General features: G+C 38.9%; 1 protein-coding gene across 5 annotated transcripts in view; it reads left to right on the top strand.

Moving 5' to 3' along the window:
- The window catches only part of ILRUN (inflammation and lipid regulator with UBA-like and NBR1-like domains), a 97,604-nt gene that overhangs the window by 54,305 nt on the left and 25,842 nt on the right, over positions 1-17,457 (top strand). The window lies entirely within an intron of this gene.

The following is a 17,457-nucleotide window of genomic DNA, read 5'->3' as shown; positions in this document are numbered from 1 at the left end:
TATTTTTCTCCTTTTATGTTTAAAAAGCTTAGGCTTCCCTTTATTTCCAAAGAGAATGTCAGTATTGGACATTTGGGCTCTAGAAAGGAATGCTGTGTGAGCCTATTAACCTCTGGATTTTGCTTTGTAGTGATCAGTGTCCTTCCACTTCCCTCTTGTTTTCTAAGAGTTTTTGCTTATACTTTGTTTTGAGATCATCTTAAGAGCAATTGAATTCTAGAGTGGGTTAGGCTGTGGTTTAGTAGCCACTTCAAAGTCATTTTTCCATTTTAGTTTTAGTTTCTTTTTTATGTTTAGAAATCAGAAGTGGTTAAGAAAGCACATCCTACTTCTGACCTAAGTCTTATTTGAGGACTTTAAAAAATGTTTAATAATATGTTAGTATAGCCAAAGTATGATCATTTCAGTACTAGGCTTTAGCCACATTTCAGGTAATCAGTAGCTACATGTGTTCTCATTGTTCAGCACAACTCTATAAACTCTAATATGTTGTATTTTTCCTTCTTTAAGAAATTATATAGAATTGGTGGTGGTCTTCTTTTAAGGAATTTGCTAGTGAAACCATCTGAGCCTGGAGGGTTCTTTTTTGGAAAATTTTGGATTACTAATTCGGTATTTTCATAGTTATAAATCTGTTCAGGTTATCTATTTCAATGTGACTGGGTAATTTCAAGAAATTGGTCCTTTTTACTAAATTGTGAAATTTTTGTGTGTAGAGTTTGTAGTACCCTTTGTTATTTTTAAAAAAAAATTTTTAATGTTTATTTTTGAGAGACACAGAGAGAGAGAGAGAGAGGGACAGAGCGTGAGTGGGGGAGGGGAGAGAGAGAGGGAGACAGAATCTGAAACAGGCTCCCAGGCTCTAAGCTGTCAGCACAGAGCCCGATGTGGGGCTCAAACTCGTGAACCGTGAGATCATGACCTGAGCCAAAGTCGCCGCTTAACCGACTGAGCCACCCAGGCACCCCTGTAGTACCCGTTGTTATTATAATGCCTTCTGGGTCCATAGTGATAATCTCTTCTCTCACTCTTGATGTTTTGTGTTTTCTCTCCTTTTTTCTTGATAGATTTCTTAATTTATTGGTCTTTCAGAGAACCAGCTTTTGGTTTCATTGATTTTTCTGTTTTTCTGTTTTCAGTTACATGGATTTCTGCTCTTATTTTTATTTGTTCCTTCTGCTTGATTTGGGTTTATTTTATTGTTTTTCCAGTTTCTTAAGATGGAAGCTAAGGTTGACTTGAGACCTTTCTTTTGTAATGTAGGTGTTTAATGCTATTAGCCCGTTCAGGCGGCTGTAACAAACTATTAGAGATTAGGTGCTGGGACACCTGGGTGTGGTTCAGTCAGTTGAGAATCCAACTCATGATACTGGGTCAGGTTGTGATCTCGTGGTCTTGGGATTGAGCCCTGCTCTGAGCATGGAGCCGTGCTCTCTCTCCATCTCTCTCTCCCCTCTCTTGCTTGCGCACCCCCTCTCAAAATAAATGAACATTTAAAAAATTAAAAAAAAAAAAAGATTAGGTGGCTTGTAGACAACAGAAATTTGTTTCCCACAGTTCTATAGGGTGAGAAGTCTAAGATCAAAACTCCAGCAGATTGGTATCTGATGAGAGACTGCTTCCTAGTTCATAGTTCTTGTGTGCTCTCAACATAGCAGAAGGGGTAAGGGAGCTCTCTGGGGTGTGTGTGTTTTTTGGGGGTTTTTTTTGTTTGTTTTTTTTAAGGCAGTAATCACATTCTTGAGACCTCATGACTTAATCACTTCTCTAAGGCCTCACCTCCAAATACAGTCATATTGGGGATTAGGTTTCAACATAAAAATTTGGGGGCTGGGGCACACTTAGTTTGTAGCAACTATAATTCTCCTCTAAGCACTATTTTTAGCTACAAGCACAAATTTTGAAGTACTGTATTTTTAGTTTCACTCAGTTGGAAATATTTTCTGATTTCCCTTGAGCCTTTGTGTTTGACCCATGGATTATATAGAAGTGTGTTAAATTTCCAAGTGTTTGGTGATTTTTATGTTATCTTGTTTTGTTTTTTTTAATGTTTATTTTTGAGAGACAGACTGCAAGTGGGGGAGGGACAGAGAGAGAGGGAGACAGAATCCGAAGCAGGCTCCAGGCTCTGAGCTGTCATGTCAGCACAGAGCCTGAAGCGGAGCTCGAACCCATGAGCCATAAGATCATGATCTGAGTTGAAGTCGGACGCTTAACCAACTGAGCCACCCAGGTTGCCCCTCTGTTATCTTGTTTAATCATTTCTAGTTTCATTCCATTATGGTCAGAGAACACAGTTTATATGATTTCAGATCTTTTAAATTTGTTAAGATGTTTTTGATCCAGGAGATACTATACTGTCTATTTTGCTGGTGAATATTTCATGTGTGCTTCAAAAGAATGTCTATTTTGCTGTTGTTGGGTGGAGTATTGTATAAATGTCAGATCCAGTTGGTTGGTGATGTTTAATTCCTCTATGTCTTTATTATTTGCTTGTTTCTTTGGTCTACTAGTTCTGTCTGTTACTGAAAAAGAAGTGTTGAAGTCTCCAACTACAGCTTTGGGTTTGTCTGTTTCTTCTTCCGGTTCTGTCAGTGTTTGGTCCATGTATTCTGAAGCTCAGTTGTTAGGTGCATACATATTTGAGATTATGTCTTCTAGGTGAATCACCCATTTGTTATTGTGTAATGTCCCCCCCTTTTCCTGGTAATTTTCTTTATTCTGAAGTCTACTTTGTCTGATATTAATACAGCCACTCTTCCTTTCTTTGATAACTGTTTGCATGATATATCTTTTTCCAGCCTTTTACTTTCAACCTAACTATGTCTTTGTATTTGGAGTTTCTTGGAGATGGCATATAGTTGGGCCATTTTCCCCCTAACCTGATAATCTCTGTCTTCTAACTGGTACTTAATGTAATTATTTATATATTTGAATTTAAACTATTTTATTTGTTTTCTATTTGTTCTCTTATTTGAGGGACTTGGAAGTCCGTTACAGTGCTAAACTTATTATTTATTTGTGACTAAATTCTTTTAAAAGTGTATTTGTCCTGACAATAAAAGAAATATAAAACATAGAAAATAGAAAAAATATAAAGAACAAAGCAAAACATTTACTGTTCTATATGAACACTGTTAATGTATGTGTCCAAATATTAAAAACAAAAATTTTTATTTTTCAAATTTGACCTTGTGTTACATATAGTTGTGTAATCTACTTTTTTCCTACTCGCTAATATTTTAGGATCTTTTCCCCTGTTATTAAATACTTTCAGAAACTTAGTAGTTGAATACCATTCCATTGGATTACTATAACCAAAATATTATAGATAATTTTTTTATTGGGGTAAAAATTTTTTTTAATGTTTATTTATTTTTGAGAGAGACAGAGACAGAATGCGAGTGGGTTAGGGGCAGAGAGAGAGGGAGACACAGAATCTGAAGCAGGCTCCAGGCTCCAAGCTGTCAGCACAGAGCCCGACACGGGGCTCGAGCTCACGAGCTGTGTGAGATCATGACCTGAGCTGAAGTCAGACGCTCAACCGCGACTGAGCCACCCAGGTGCCCCATCATTGGGGTAAAATTTTAAAGTGTACAATTCTGTGGTGTTTAGTACATTCACAGTATTGTGCAATCGTCATCTATTTAATTCCAACACATTTTTATCACCCCAAAAGGAAACCCCATACCCATTACAATTATTCCCTATTGTTGTAGCCTCTGGCAACCACTAATGTGCTTTCTGTCTCTATGGATTGGTTATTAATTCTTAGAGATCGGGCAAAGTGTATAAATAGTGATCAACTAATAAATGTATTAGACAGCCATCTGAAAAATAGAATCTGGGCTGCTTGCTAAGAATGAACAAATAATAACTTACTTGGCTCACAAATTCTTTTTTTTTTTTTTTTTTTAAGTAAAATAGGGCAGTAGAGTAGTAGGATGAGCTCTGAAGTCATACCATCTGTAGTTCAATAGTAATTAGCAATGTGACCTTTAGGAAATTATTTAATCTTTTAGTGACTCTAGTTTTTTAATCTACAAGGAAAACATTACCCTACATCACGGTGTTTTGAGGGGATTAGAAGAGTTAATGCACATAAAAACTTGTAGAATAGCATGTCATGATAAGCTCTGATTAAATGTTAGATGCTATTATTTTAGCATTTTTATTATTATTAAAAGATGTGACTATATTGTGAAACCTTGTGTACTAATCATTCCTCAGCTGTTAACCTGTCGTGTATTAACTTCTTAGTAAAGTTTCCGTAAAGCTTATGTCACCTCATATATCCCAATGATCTGGGGTTTTTTTAGAGTCCTATTGGGATCTTGAGGGTAGAGTCAAATATTCTAAGTCCTAAAACCAGAAAGGTGTTGAACATTTGTGTGGAGTACTCAAGGCAAAAGAATATTCAGCTTAATGTGAAGAAAGTCCTAAAATCTATAATCTAAGCTTCCACCTTACAAAACTAGAAAATGAAAAGGAAATTAAATCCAAAGTAAGCAGAAGAAGAGAAATAATAAAAATTAGAGCAAGAATCAATGAAATTGCAAACAAAATCAATAGAGAAAATCAGCAAAACCAAAAGCTGGTTCTTAGAAAAGGTCAATTAAATCAGTAAGCCTCTAGACAGGCTAACTAAGAACAAAAGGGAGAAGACCCAATTTACTAAAATAAGAAATGAAAGAAGGGACATTGCTACAGATCCCATGGACACTAAAAGAATAGTAAAGGCATATTATGAGCAACTCTGTGCCTAGATATAAATGGACCAGTTCCTTGAAAGATACAGTCTGCCAAAGCTTACACAGGAAGAAATAGGAAACGTGAATAGGCCTTTAACTATTAAAGAAATTAAATCAGTAACCTTACAAAACAGAAAACACCAGGCTCAGGTGAGTTTACTGATTAATTCTACTAAACACTTATGAAAGAAATTATACTACTTCTCTAGAATCTCTTCCAGAAGATAGAAGCAGTCTCATTCTATGAGACTAACATTATTCTAATACCAAAACCAAAGCTATTACAAGAAGAGAAAACCATAGACCATTAATTATCTCTCATGAACATAGATGCTAATATTCTTAACAAAATAATAGCAAACTCAATCCAAATGTATAAGAATAATTATACATACCATCGCCAAGAGGACTTTATACCAGATATACAAGACTGGTTCACCATTTAAAAATCATTTGGGGCATCTGGGTAGCTCAGTCGGTTGAGCATCTGACTTCCGCTCAGGTCATGATCACACAGTTCATGTGTTCGAGCCCCACATTGGGCTCTGTGCTGACATCTCGAAGCCTGGAGCCTGTTTCGGATTCTGTGTCTCCCTCTCTCTCTGCCCCTCCCCTGCTCGCACTCTCTCTCCCTTTCAAAAATAAATAAACATTAAAAAAATTTTTTTAGGGGCGCCTGGGTGGCGCAGTCTGTTAAGCGTCCGACTTCAGCCAGGTCACGATCTCGCGGTCCGTGAGTTCGAGCCCCGCGTCGGGCTCTGGGCTGATGGCTCAGAGCCTGGAGCCTGTTTCCGATTCTGTGTCTCCCTCTCTCTCTGCCCCTCCCCCGTTCATGCTCTGTGTCTCTCTCTGTCCCAAAAATAAATAAACGTTGAAAAAAAAAAATTTAAAAAAAAAAAATTTTTTTTTAAATTTTTTTTTCAATATATGAAGTCTATTGTCAAATTGGTTTCCATACAACACCCAGCACTCATCCCAAAAGGTGCCCTCCTCAATACCCATCACCCATGCTCCCCTCCCTCCCACCCCCCATCAACCCTCAGGTTGTTCTCAGTTTTTAAGAGTCTCTTATGCTTTGGCTCTCTTCCACTCTAACCTCTTTTTTTTTTTTTTTCTTCCCCTCCCCCATAGGTTTCTGTTAAGTTTCTCAGGATCCACATAAGAGTGAAACCATATGGTATCTGTCTTTCTCTGTATGGCTTATTTCACTGAGCATAACACTCTCCAGTTCCATCCATGTTGCTACAAAGGGCCATATTTCATTCTTTCTCATTGCCACGTAGTACTCCATTGTGTATACAAACCACAATTTAAAAAAAAAATTTTTTTTTTTAAATCAGTAAATGGAATCCATTACCTCAGTAGGCTAAGATGAAAAATCACACGTTCTTATCAATAGATGCAGGAAAACCATTTGTCAAAATTCATGATTGAGGAAAACTAGGAATAGAGGGGGATTTACTTGATAAAGAGCATGTACAAAAATCCTTCAGCTAACATTATAATGGTGAGAAATTAGAAACGTCTCCTCTAAGATCAGAAATAAGGCAAGAAAAAGACCACTGCTTTTCAGCATCATACTGGAAGTTCTAGGTAACACAGTAAGACAATTAAAGGAAATAAGGTATATAGATTGGGAAGAAAGAGATGAAACTGTACTTTTTTGCAGATGACATGATGATGTAGATCATCTGAAAAAAAAAAAAGTGACAAAAACTCCTGGAACTAATAAGCATTGATAACAAGGTTGTAAGATACAAAGTTAATATGTAAAAGTCAATGACTATCCTATATACTAGCAGTGAATAGCTTGATTGTGAAATTAAAGGAGCACCTAGACGCTCAGTTGGTTGAGCGTCTTGACTTCAACTCAGGTCATGATCTGTCTCACAGTTTGGTTTGTGAGTTCTGCCCCTGCTTTGGAGCCCACTTTGGATCCTCTGCCTCCCTCTCTTTCTGCCCCTCCCCTGCTCGCTTGCTCTCTCTCTCTCTCTCTCTCTCTCTCTCTCTCTCAAAAATAAAAACATTAAAAAACAATTGAAAACACATTACTGTTTATGTTAGCATCCTCCCAAAATGAAATACCTAAGTATAAATCTATCACAGTATGAACAAGATTAATATGAGGAAAACAACACAGCCTTGATGAAATAAATTGAAGAACTAAGTAAGTAGAGAGGTTTTCTATGTTCACGGATAGGAAGACAATATCGTCAAAATGTAATTTCTTCCCAGCTGATCTGTAGATTCAACACATTCCCGATTAGAGTTCCAGCAAGTTTTTGTGTGGATATCAACCAATTAATTCTAAATTTTATACGAAGATGCAAAAGACCCAGAATAGCCACTTCATATGGGAGAAAGACAAAGCTGGACAAATGACACTCCCTGACTTTAAGACTTACTATATAAAGCTACAGTAATTAAGACCATGTGGTATTGGTGAAAGAAAAAACAAATAGATCAATAGAACAGAATAGAGAGTCCAGAAAAGGACACAAATACAGTCGGCTGATCTTTGACAAAGAAGCGAAGACAATACACTGGAGAAAAGATAGTCTTTCCAACAGATGGTACTGGATCAGCTAGATACCTAAATGCAAAGAAATGAATCCAGACACAGACCTTACATTCTTTGAAAAAGTTAACTCACGATGAATCATAAACCTAAATGTAAAATAGACATAGCACCAAAGAAGATATACAGATAGATGAAAAGATGTTCATTATCATGTCATTAGAGAATTGCAAGTTAAATTAAAACAGGTTACCACTATCCACCTATTAGAATGCCCCAAATCCACAACATTGACACCACCAAGTGCTGGGGAGGATGTGGGGCCACAGGAACTCTCATTTATTGTGGGTGGGAATGCAAAATGGTACAGTCACTTCAGACAGTTTGGCAGTATCTCACAAAACTAAATACTTTTGCTGTGTTTATAATTGTTTTATTCATAATTGCAAAAACAGGGAAGCAACCAAGATGTCTGTCGTAAATGGGCACATAAACTATGATACATCAAGATAATGGAATAATTCCCAGCACTAAAAAGAAATGAGCATTCAATCCATGAAAAGGCATGGAAGAACCTTAAGTGCATGTATCTAAGTGAAAGAAACCGATCTGAGAAAGCTACATTCTGTATGATTCTTATGTGACATTCTGGAGAAGGCAAAACTGGAGACAGTAAAAAGATCAGTGATTGTCAGGGGTTGGGGCAGGAGGAATGAATAAGGCAGAACACAGAGGATTTTTAGGGCAGTGAAATTATTTTGTATGATACCAGAGTGGTGGATACACATCATTCATTTATCAGAACCCATAGAAGGGTGCCTGGGTGGCTCAGTCAGTTAAGCATCCGACTTCGGCTCAGATCATGATCTCACAGTTGAGTTCCAGCCCTGAGTCAGGCTCTGCTGACCGCTTTGAGCCTGGAGCCTGCTTCATATTGTGTCTCCCCCTCTCTCTGCCCCTTACCCACTCGCACTCTGTCTCTCTCTCAAAAATAAACAAACATTAAAAAACAAACAAACATAGAATGTACAACACCAAGAGTGAACCCAATATAAACTATGGATTTGGGTCATAATGATGTGTCTGTGTGGGTTCAATGATTATAACAAATATATCACTTTGGTGTGGGATGTTGATAGTGGAGGAGGTTGTACATGTGTGGAGGCAGAATATACATGTATCTTCTCAGTTTTGCTGGGAACCTAAAAACTCCTCTAGAAATAAAGTCTTAAAAGATAACAAAGTCTACTAAAAATGCTTCTCTTCAATTATAAACATTAGAAAATAACTTTCTAGGGCCGTACGGGTGGCTCAGTCAGTTGAGCATCTGACTTCAGCTCGGGTCATTATCTCATGGTTCGTGGGTTCGAGCCCCACATCAGCTCTGTGCTGACAGCTCAGAGCCTGGATCCTGTGTCAGATTCTGTCTCTCCCTCCCTCTGCCCCTCCCCCACTCACACTCTGTCTCTCTTTCTCTCTCTCTCAAAAATAAACATTATTTTAAAAACAGAAGAAAAGAAAATAACTTTTTAGGTCAAGTGGTCTAGAAGGGCTTTCCCCAATCTGCAATATTTTAACTAAATAGATTCAGATTGGTAACAAGGGAGAAGGTACTGCATTTTCAGACTGCAATAAATAACATAAACTCTGGTGGAGTGTGACTTGTGCAAGTGACATGAGTGAGGGTGCTGTGTGGGAAGAACTGGGAGATGGAGGTCATAGTGCTCTGAAGAATGTTTACACCACTAGTCATCGGGAAGAGACATGGGTAGCAGACTCTCATAGTCCAGACTAAGAGGCCTGTGAGGGGCATCTGTGTATTCCGCGCACCTCAGGTGTGAGTGGTGAGATTGACTTTCTCTGGTAGGATTGAGAAGTTGAGATGGCCATGAGTGAGCCCTGTGATCCTGTGTGTGTGGATGTTGCTAGACCCACTTCAGTTTAGGATGAGTACTCATTCATTTCTCCAAAGCTCTGTGCCCAGATTCAAGCCAGGCAGATAATTTGGTCTAGTAAGAGCCTGCAGTGGAAATGGAGAGGAAAGGGTACTTGTGCAAGTTGTGTAAGACCAAAGAAATGAAGAAAAGGAAAAACGGGTTAGGGGGAGAATGAAGAAACATTTAGGAGGTTCTGCTTTGTCACTGCCTTTGACTCTGACTTCTCAGTGAATGTGATGTCTGTAATGTAATTCTTTTTGGAGAGAATGTTGAGGGGGAGGGTGTTGTTTTGCTAGTTCTTGCATTGGTCTGGCTTGGATGGTGATGTTGACTTGCAGCAGTTTCTCTGAAGCCAGAAAACAAAGCCTGTCCTCTTTTAGGAGGAGGGGGAAGGGACAGCAGAGTTAATGTAGTGCATTACCAGATCTCTAGGACAGAAAAGCTTTCACCAGGAGTAACTAATTACCATCCGAAATGCTCTTTTATACTTTCTGGCCATAATTATGTTGAAGACAAGGCTTAAATTTCTAAAAAAGGCAAATGGGACCCCTGTCTTGTTGATATGCTTTTAAGTATTCAAAACATACATAGTAGTTTTGTAGAAAGGTAGCACAGTCCTAAGTTAAACTTCACCTTAGAAGTATGTGTACCAAGAGGAGCAGTCTTTTTTATATTTAATTTTAAGGTGTGTAAGTTTGAATTCGGTAAATCAGTTGATAGTCTAAAATTTTTCTTTCTGGTTGTTGAACTAAATACTTGGAGGTACTTCTGCTCAAATATTCTATTTTAACTTCTCCTTTGATGAAAATACTATTGATACCAGCAAATACCAAGTGTGTCCCAGTCAAACAAACTGGTTGAGAAATTCAGCAGTAGTAGTGGGGGGAAAAAAAAAAAAACAGCCATCTTTCTACCTGTTTGCATATAGAATGGGTAATATTTAAATATTAAGTCCTTCTATCCAAGTTTTTCTTTATGTAGGCTCTACACCCAGCATGAGCCCAGTGCAGGGCTTGAACTTAAAGACCCTGAGATCAAGACCTGAGCTGGGATCAAGAGTCAGATGCTTAACCGATTGAGCCACCCAGTCACCCCTCCAATGTTTTATTTAAGTGCTTTTCGACATAACTGCCAAAATGATTGTGAAGATGTCAGTTTAATCTGTATATTATGCCATTTGCAAAAATTTGGCTATTAATGTGCTCATAGCTATAGTTTGAATTCTCTGCAGTATTTTTAAACATAATTGTACTTTAAAATTTACTATTTATTTATTTATTTATTAATCTCTACATCCAATGTGGGGCTTGAACTCACAACCGCAGGATCAAGAGTCGCATGCTCTACTGACTGGGCCAGCCAGGCACCCCTACTTTAAGGGGTACCTGGGTGGCTCAGTCAGTTAAGTGCCCAACTTTTAATTTCAGCTTGGGTCAATGATCTCATGGTTTGTGAGATCGAACCCCACATCGGGCTCTGTGCTGGCAGCTCGGAGACTGCCTGGGATTTTCTCTGCCCCTCCCCTGGGCTTTTGCAGTCTCTCAAGATAAATAAGAATTTTAAAAATAATAATAAAATTTAAATATTTTAAGTTGCTTCAATGTACTTGCAATCTACATTAATTTTCTGTAGTTGTGCTGTTACCCACTCAGATTATGCTTTATAAGTAGGCTATAGAAATGTAAATAGTGAGGATGTTAATATTTACATATTTTCTGTCAGGAATAGTTGTCTCCATAAGTAGTATCTGTTTCCTGATTGGTGGAACACTCAAAACTGACTAGCGGTGGGAGTGCTGCATGGTGTTATAGATAAGCACTAGATTAGGATTAAAAAGAGCTGACTTCTGTTTCTGTTTTTGATTCTGCCACATACTATATTCATGATTGACCTTGAGCAACTAACTTAAAGTTACTGGGCCTCAGGGTATTTTTTGTTGGTTGGTTTGTTTTAATTGTGGTGAGATACACATAACAAAATTTACCACCTTAACCATGTTTAAGTATACAGTTCAGTGACATTAAGTACTTATTACACAACCATCGTTACCACTTATCTCCAGAATTCTTTTTATCTTGCAAAACTGAAACTCTGTACCCACTAAATAATAACTTCTCATTTCTCTCTCTCTCCAGCCCTTGACGTCACCACTGTTCTGTCTGTCTCTACGAGTTTGACTCTTCTGGTACCTCATATCATACAGTATTACAATATTTGTCTTTTGTGATTGGCTTATTTCACTTAGCATAATGTCCTGATGGTTCATCCAAGTTGTAGCATGTATCAGAATTTCTTTCCTTTTTAAGGTTGAGTAATAATCAGTTGTATGTATATACCACACTTTTAGGTCTATTCATGCATCACTGGACACTTGGATTGCTTCCACCTTTTGATATTATGAATAATGCTGCTATGAACGTGGATATAGAAATATTTCTTTGAGAGCCTCCTTTTAGTTCTTTTGGGTATACACTTACAAGTGGAATTGCTGGACCATATGGCAGTTGTATTTTTAATTTTTTGAAGAACCGCCATGCTGTTTTCCATAGTGGCTGCACCATTTTACACTCCCACCAACAGTGCACCAGGGTTTCAGTTTCTCCACGTCCTTGCCAACACTTGTTATTTTATTTTCTGGTTTTTGATAGTAGCCATCCTAATGTGTGTAAGGTGTTATGAGTTTTGATATGCATTTCCCTAATGATAAGTGGTGTTGAGCATCTTTTCATGTGCTTGTTGGCTATTCAGTTTATCTGTTAAAGTTATTTTTTAAATCAGGTTTTGGGTTTTTTTTAGGTAGGAGTTCTTTACATATTCTGGGTATTAACCCTTATCAGATACATGATTTGCAGATTCTTTGTTCTGTGGGTTATCTTTTCACTCTGTTAATTTTGTCTTTTGATGCACAGAAGTTTTTTTTTTTTTTTTTTTTTGAGAGAGAGAGAGAGAGAGAGCGAGTGAGCATGAGTAGGGGAGGGGCAGAGAGAGAGGGAGACACAGAATCCAAAGCTGGCTCCAGGCTCTGAGCTGCCAGCACAGAGCCCAACGAGATGAGATTGTGACCTAAGCGGAGGTCGGATGCTTAACCAACTGAACCACCCAGGCACCCCTGATGCATGAAAGTTTTAATTTTGATGTAGTCCAGTTTATTTTTTTCTTTGGTTGCCTGTGCTTTTTGTGTCATATCCAAGAAATCATTTCCAAATCCAGTGTCATGAAGCTTTCCCTCTATATTTTCCTCTTTTTTTTTTTTTTTACCCCTCTATATTTTCTTCTAAGAGTTTTATACTTTAAGCTGTTATGTTTAGGTCTTTGATCCATTTTTTTATTTTATTTTTTTAATGTTGATTTATTTTTGAGAGAGAGAGAGACAGACAGAGTGCGAGTGGGGAAGGGGCAGAGAGACAGGAAGACAGGAAGACAGGGCTGTCAGCCCAAACCCTGACGCGGGGCTCAAACCCATGAACTGTGAGATCATGACCTGAGCCGAAGTCGGACCCTTAACTGACTGAGCCACCCAGGCACCCCAGATCCATTTTTTTTAAGTTGTATTAAGTAATCTCTGTGTCCATGGGGCTCAAATTCACAACCCCAAGATCAAGAGTCACATCCTCCTCTGACCGAGCCAGCCGGGCACTCCAGTCTTTGATCTGTTGTGAGGTAATTCTTGTACCTATGTAGTGTGAAAGTAAGGTTCCATCTTTATTCTTTTGTATATGATATTCAGTTTGAATATGATATGACATTTAACAGCGCTTGTTGAAAAGACTGTCCCTTCCCTTTAAAAAATTTTTTTTAACATTTTTATTTTATTTTTGAGAGTGAGAAAGAGTGTGAGCTGGGGAGAGGCAGAGAGAGAGGCAGACACAGAATTCGAAGCAGGCTCCAGGCTCTGAGCTGTCAGCACAGAGCCTGATGCAGGCCTCAAGCCAATGAACTGTGATACCATGACCTGAGCCGAATTCGGACACCCAACTGACTGAGCCACCCAGGCGCCCTGTCCTTTCCCTTTTGAATGGCCATGCCAGCCTTGTCAGAAATCATTTGGCCATATATGGGAGGGTTTGCTTCTGAACTGTCTCTCTTTTCTTCTGTTGATCTGTACATCTTTTTACCAGTACCACACTATTTTGATTACTGTAGTATTTTAGTAAGTTTTAAAATCAGGAAGTGTGAGACTTCCAATGTCATTCTTTTTTCAAAATTGTTTTGGCTTTTGAAAATTGTTATGGTTTTAGTGATGCCGAGAGCGATCAAAGGGTTCAAGTAGTGACTGCCTGATCCCTCCATTGCGGAGGTCCTCCTTCTCAAGCAACCTTTAGCCTAATGGCTTTCATTCATTGATGATTATTGCCTAAGTCATTTCATCAGGGGTTACAAAGTGATTATTTCTTCCACCCACATTATTAGCTGGAGTAGTTCTGGGATAAAAAGAAAAGTTTTCTTCATCAACAGTGATATCTTGCAATTCAGTTTTACAGTCAGGCTAGACTCAGTGCTTGATTCTTTACCTTTACTTGCCAATTTTTAGAGGAAGGAGTTGGTGCTCTAGTTGCTTTCAGTGAAACTAATGAATGAGGAGGAAAAGTTAAAGGTGAAATACCCTTTTTATAGGTATCATAAACTCTTAGATTTTATATATGAAACCTATTTTAGTTCATTGCAGTTAGGGATCCAGGAATCTGTTTTTTTCACACATAGCCCTCATGTTCTTGATGTAGGTGGTCTGCAGAGCAGTCTGCTGTAAAGTAATATGCTTGATTGAAAACTGGCTACTATTTTGTGGTGTTGTCTTCCATACCACAGGTGGTGTTCACTGACAAGTTAATGCCCAGTCTTATCAAAGTAGTTGATTTTTAAGTTACAACATTAAATGTTAACTTGCCCAAGTAAGGAGGCCTTATCTGCTTTTTGTTTACTGTCATTGTCATAGTCCTCTAACTAGACATAGCCAGTCATCAGACATTACTCTTAACATTGACTAACTTCCAACATGGCAACACCGTAAACATATTTTGTTTGTTTTTTTTAATGCTACTTAAATGGTGCTGCTTAAATTGTGCATAGATAATTTGCTATTTATTGTGCACCTATCCTATGCCAATCACCATCCTACAGAATTGATCTCCAGTCCTTACTGTGTTTCCCTTTGACCTAGGTTGTTTGTTTTTGTTTTCTTTTTGTTGTTGTTGTTTGGCTGGGTTTTTTTTCTTCATTATCTAAGACATTTCTACTATTTCTAAGTCACAATTTAGGAATATTTAGAGAAGTTTCCCATTACTGCCTCCTTCAGCCAGTCCCTTCCTCCCCCTAAGATACTCATTTTTATTTATTTATGGTTTATCTGTTCAGTGTTGTTTTGCAAATACTAGCCAACACATAGAAATTTGATCCTTTTCTTACACAAAAGTATCATAACTAAAGATACTGATCTGCATCTTACTTTTTTCCCCCCCACTTAATAATATATTCCAGAGATCACTCTAGAAATCCTCATTTCTTTTTATGACTGTGGAGTATCCCCTCTGGTAGAATGTCATCATTTTTACAGCCAGTCACTATTGATGGACATTCAAGTTTTTAAAAAATTCTTGCTGTTACATATAATGCTGTTATTTTCCTCCTCCAGTTTCTTCCCCATTTCACTGCTCTCCTTCATAGAAAAATTCCTTGGAAAATTTTGTATCAGTAATGGCTGTCTCCACCTCCTGATTTCTAGACTCTTGAATTCTTTCCATCAGGCTTCTGTCCGCACCACTGAAACTCCTCTTTCCAAAACACCAGTGACCTGCATGATACTATATTCCATGCTTTGTTCTCACTTCGCAACTTACTTGAATTATTAGTTGCACTGGACCCAGTTGATGACTGTCCTCCTTGAAACATTTGTGACTAGGCTTCTACTTCTGTGTTTTCTTTGTTCTTTTTTTATTTTTTGTTTTGTTAATAAGATAAGAAAGTAAGAATAATAGGAAAGCTCTCTTTACAGAGAGGGGACATTTGAAAGCGAACGCCCCTATTCTTTTTTTTTAATGTTTATTTATGTTTGAGAGAGCACAAGTGGTGGGGGGGGCAGAGTGAGAGGCAGACAGAGGATCTGAAGTGGGCTCCAAAGTGGGCTCCGTGCTGACAGCAGCAAGCCCGATGTGGGACTTGAACTCACGAACCGACCACGAGATCATGACCTGATGGATGCTCAGCTGACTGAGCCACCCAGGTGTCCCTGTGTTTTCTTCATTCTTGAGGCTGTTCCTTCTGTCTTTTTTCTCACCGTCTTACCATTGAATGAATGCATTCCTCTTGCCTATAATGTCAGCTGATGGCTGGGCCAGCTGGGCCCACTTCAGGGGAGGGCTGTCTGTACCAGAAGGGAAATAGGAAGGGCTGGAGTCTCTGCGTCTGTAAGTTGAAGCCAAGAGGGGGAAGAGATGAAGGCTTCTTGTTTCAAAGGTCACCTGAAACAAGCCTGTATCTGACACAACCAGATTTATTGATGCTAATATGGTGAGGGCAGGCATTTCAGGGGAACTCTGGAATGCCACACAACAAGAGGGAGGAGGGAAGCAGCCTTTGTAAGGTTTGGGTTCTTGCTGAAGGATTCTGAGAAAGCTCTAAGGAAAATGGGGATCAATTTGGGATTGGCAGCTATTTCTGAGGCAGGATTAGAAGGGGGGATTAATTAGGGTTTGAATGCTATCTTGAGGCAGGGGCAGTTTAACATTTGGGTATCCTCAGTAATAGATGCTATAACAGAATGGGTCTGGAGGCATCATTGGTAAGAAAGCAATAGTCACTCGGAGGGTTGTTAACAGCATTTTATAGGGGCTGCCTGACCTTGGGAGAAATAATGTTTCCTGTTAACTTTGCACCTGCCTCTATCTATAAGTAAGTGTCTGCACTTCAAGCCCAGTTCATGGTAGGGTTATTTTTTTTCATTTTTCATTCTGAGCTGATTTCCATCTTTTATCTCAGATACATTTTTACTCTTTCAGTTCCATGGCACTGATTTACTGGATTTGGGAAGTATAGATTTTTGTTTCCTATGACTGAAGCAAGTAGTTAAGTAATTAAATCATCACTGTAGTCTCCCACCCCACCCCTAAATTAAGGTGAGAGCTCATAATTGGTAAATAGGGCATGATTTGGGAAAATTGTGAAGTAGGAATAGTTTCTTTGTTGCCGTTTCAGCTTTTCTTTCCAAGCCCCTCTCCCTGTTATACAGGGCCCCAGGAACCCTTCTCATCTCATCTCATCTCATCTCATCCAGGCTTTCGCTGCTCTTTCTTAGGCCCTTTCCTCTCCCCTTTTTGAACTTGTGCCTATTGGTTGATTTGATAATGTTGTTGATTTGATAATGGCCTTAATATATTAAGGTAGTTTAATATATTCCTTGGAGGGGCATTTGCATTTTAAAAGGAAATTCCGAAGAATAATACTGAAACCAAGGTACAAGGTTCTAATGCTTTTGTGGCAAGATGGGGTGGGGAATGAGGATGGGTAGGGAACAGGGTTTGAGTAGAGGCTATCCTTCAGCAGTCACTCTGAGCAGCTGATGAACTGGAGCCTGCTCAGCCTTCTTCCCCCTTAGATGCTGCGATAGGTGGTGTGTTGGTAAACATAGCAAAAGTATATGGGCACGTGTCATGGGAGCAAGGCTCTGTGTGGAGTAAATAAGGTGGAAATGTAGATCGGAAGTTGAGACTGGGAAGTTGAGACAAGGACAACTGGAGGAAGTGCCTCTTTTTCACAGTGGTACACAAACACTGCTGCCTTGGTAGTTCCTAGAGACAGACACAAGTATGTTGAGACTTGCTCATAACACTGACCTTTGAATTGCTTACTGTCTAGCAAGTTTCGGTCCATAGACTACCAGTGCTCAAACTGTCACCTTTCAAGCCTCTGTCATGGAAGCTGGGCAGTACATATCCAGCCCTCCTACAGAGATGAAATGTGAACCCATAGCTTTAGCCCAGCAGTTTGATTAGAGCCTCTTTACTTCTCCAGATCCAAGTTGTTTCTTAATCCTCAGGGGAAATGTGATGTTCTTCTTGCACTTTAAGGTGCATTGAGCTTTAGGATTTGAATTCATGACGTCCAAACCTAGATATGACCTCCATGGTAGTCTTCGATGTACACACTGACTAAAGCCAGGCTGTGTCTCCTGGTGTTGTGGCATTGTTTCACGACTCCTGGGGACAAGTCTAAGGCATTTGCTCTAGGCGTCAGAAGCCTACAAGATTTCAGTCCTAGA

This window comes from Puma concolor, chromosome B2 (assembly GCF_028749965.1).
Source record: "Puma concolor isolate L17-30 chromosome B2, mPumCon1.1.hap2, whole genome shotgun sequence".
In the NCBI taxonomy this organism is placed as follows: Eukaryota; Metazoa; Chordata; class Mammalia; order Carnivora; family Felidae; genus Puma; species Puma concolor.
Note: the sequence above shows the minus strand (reverse complement) of the source record. Positions and strands in the feature narration are given on the sequence as shown.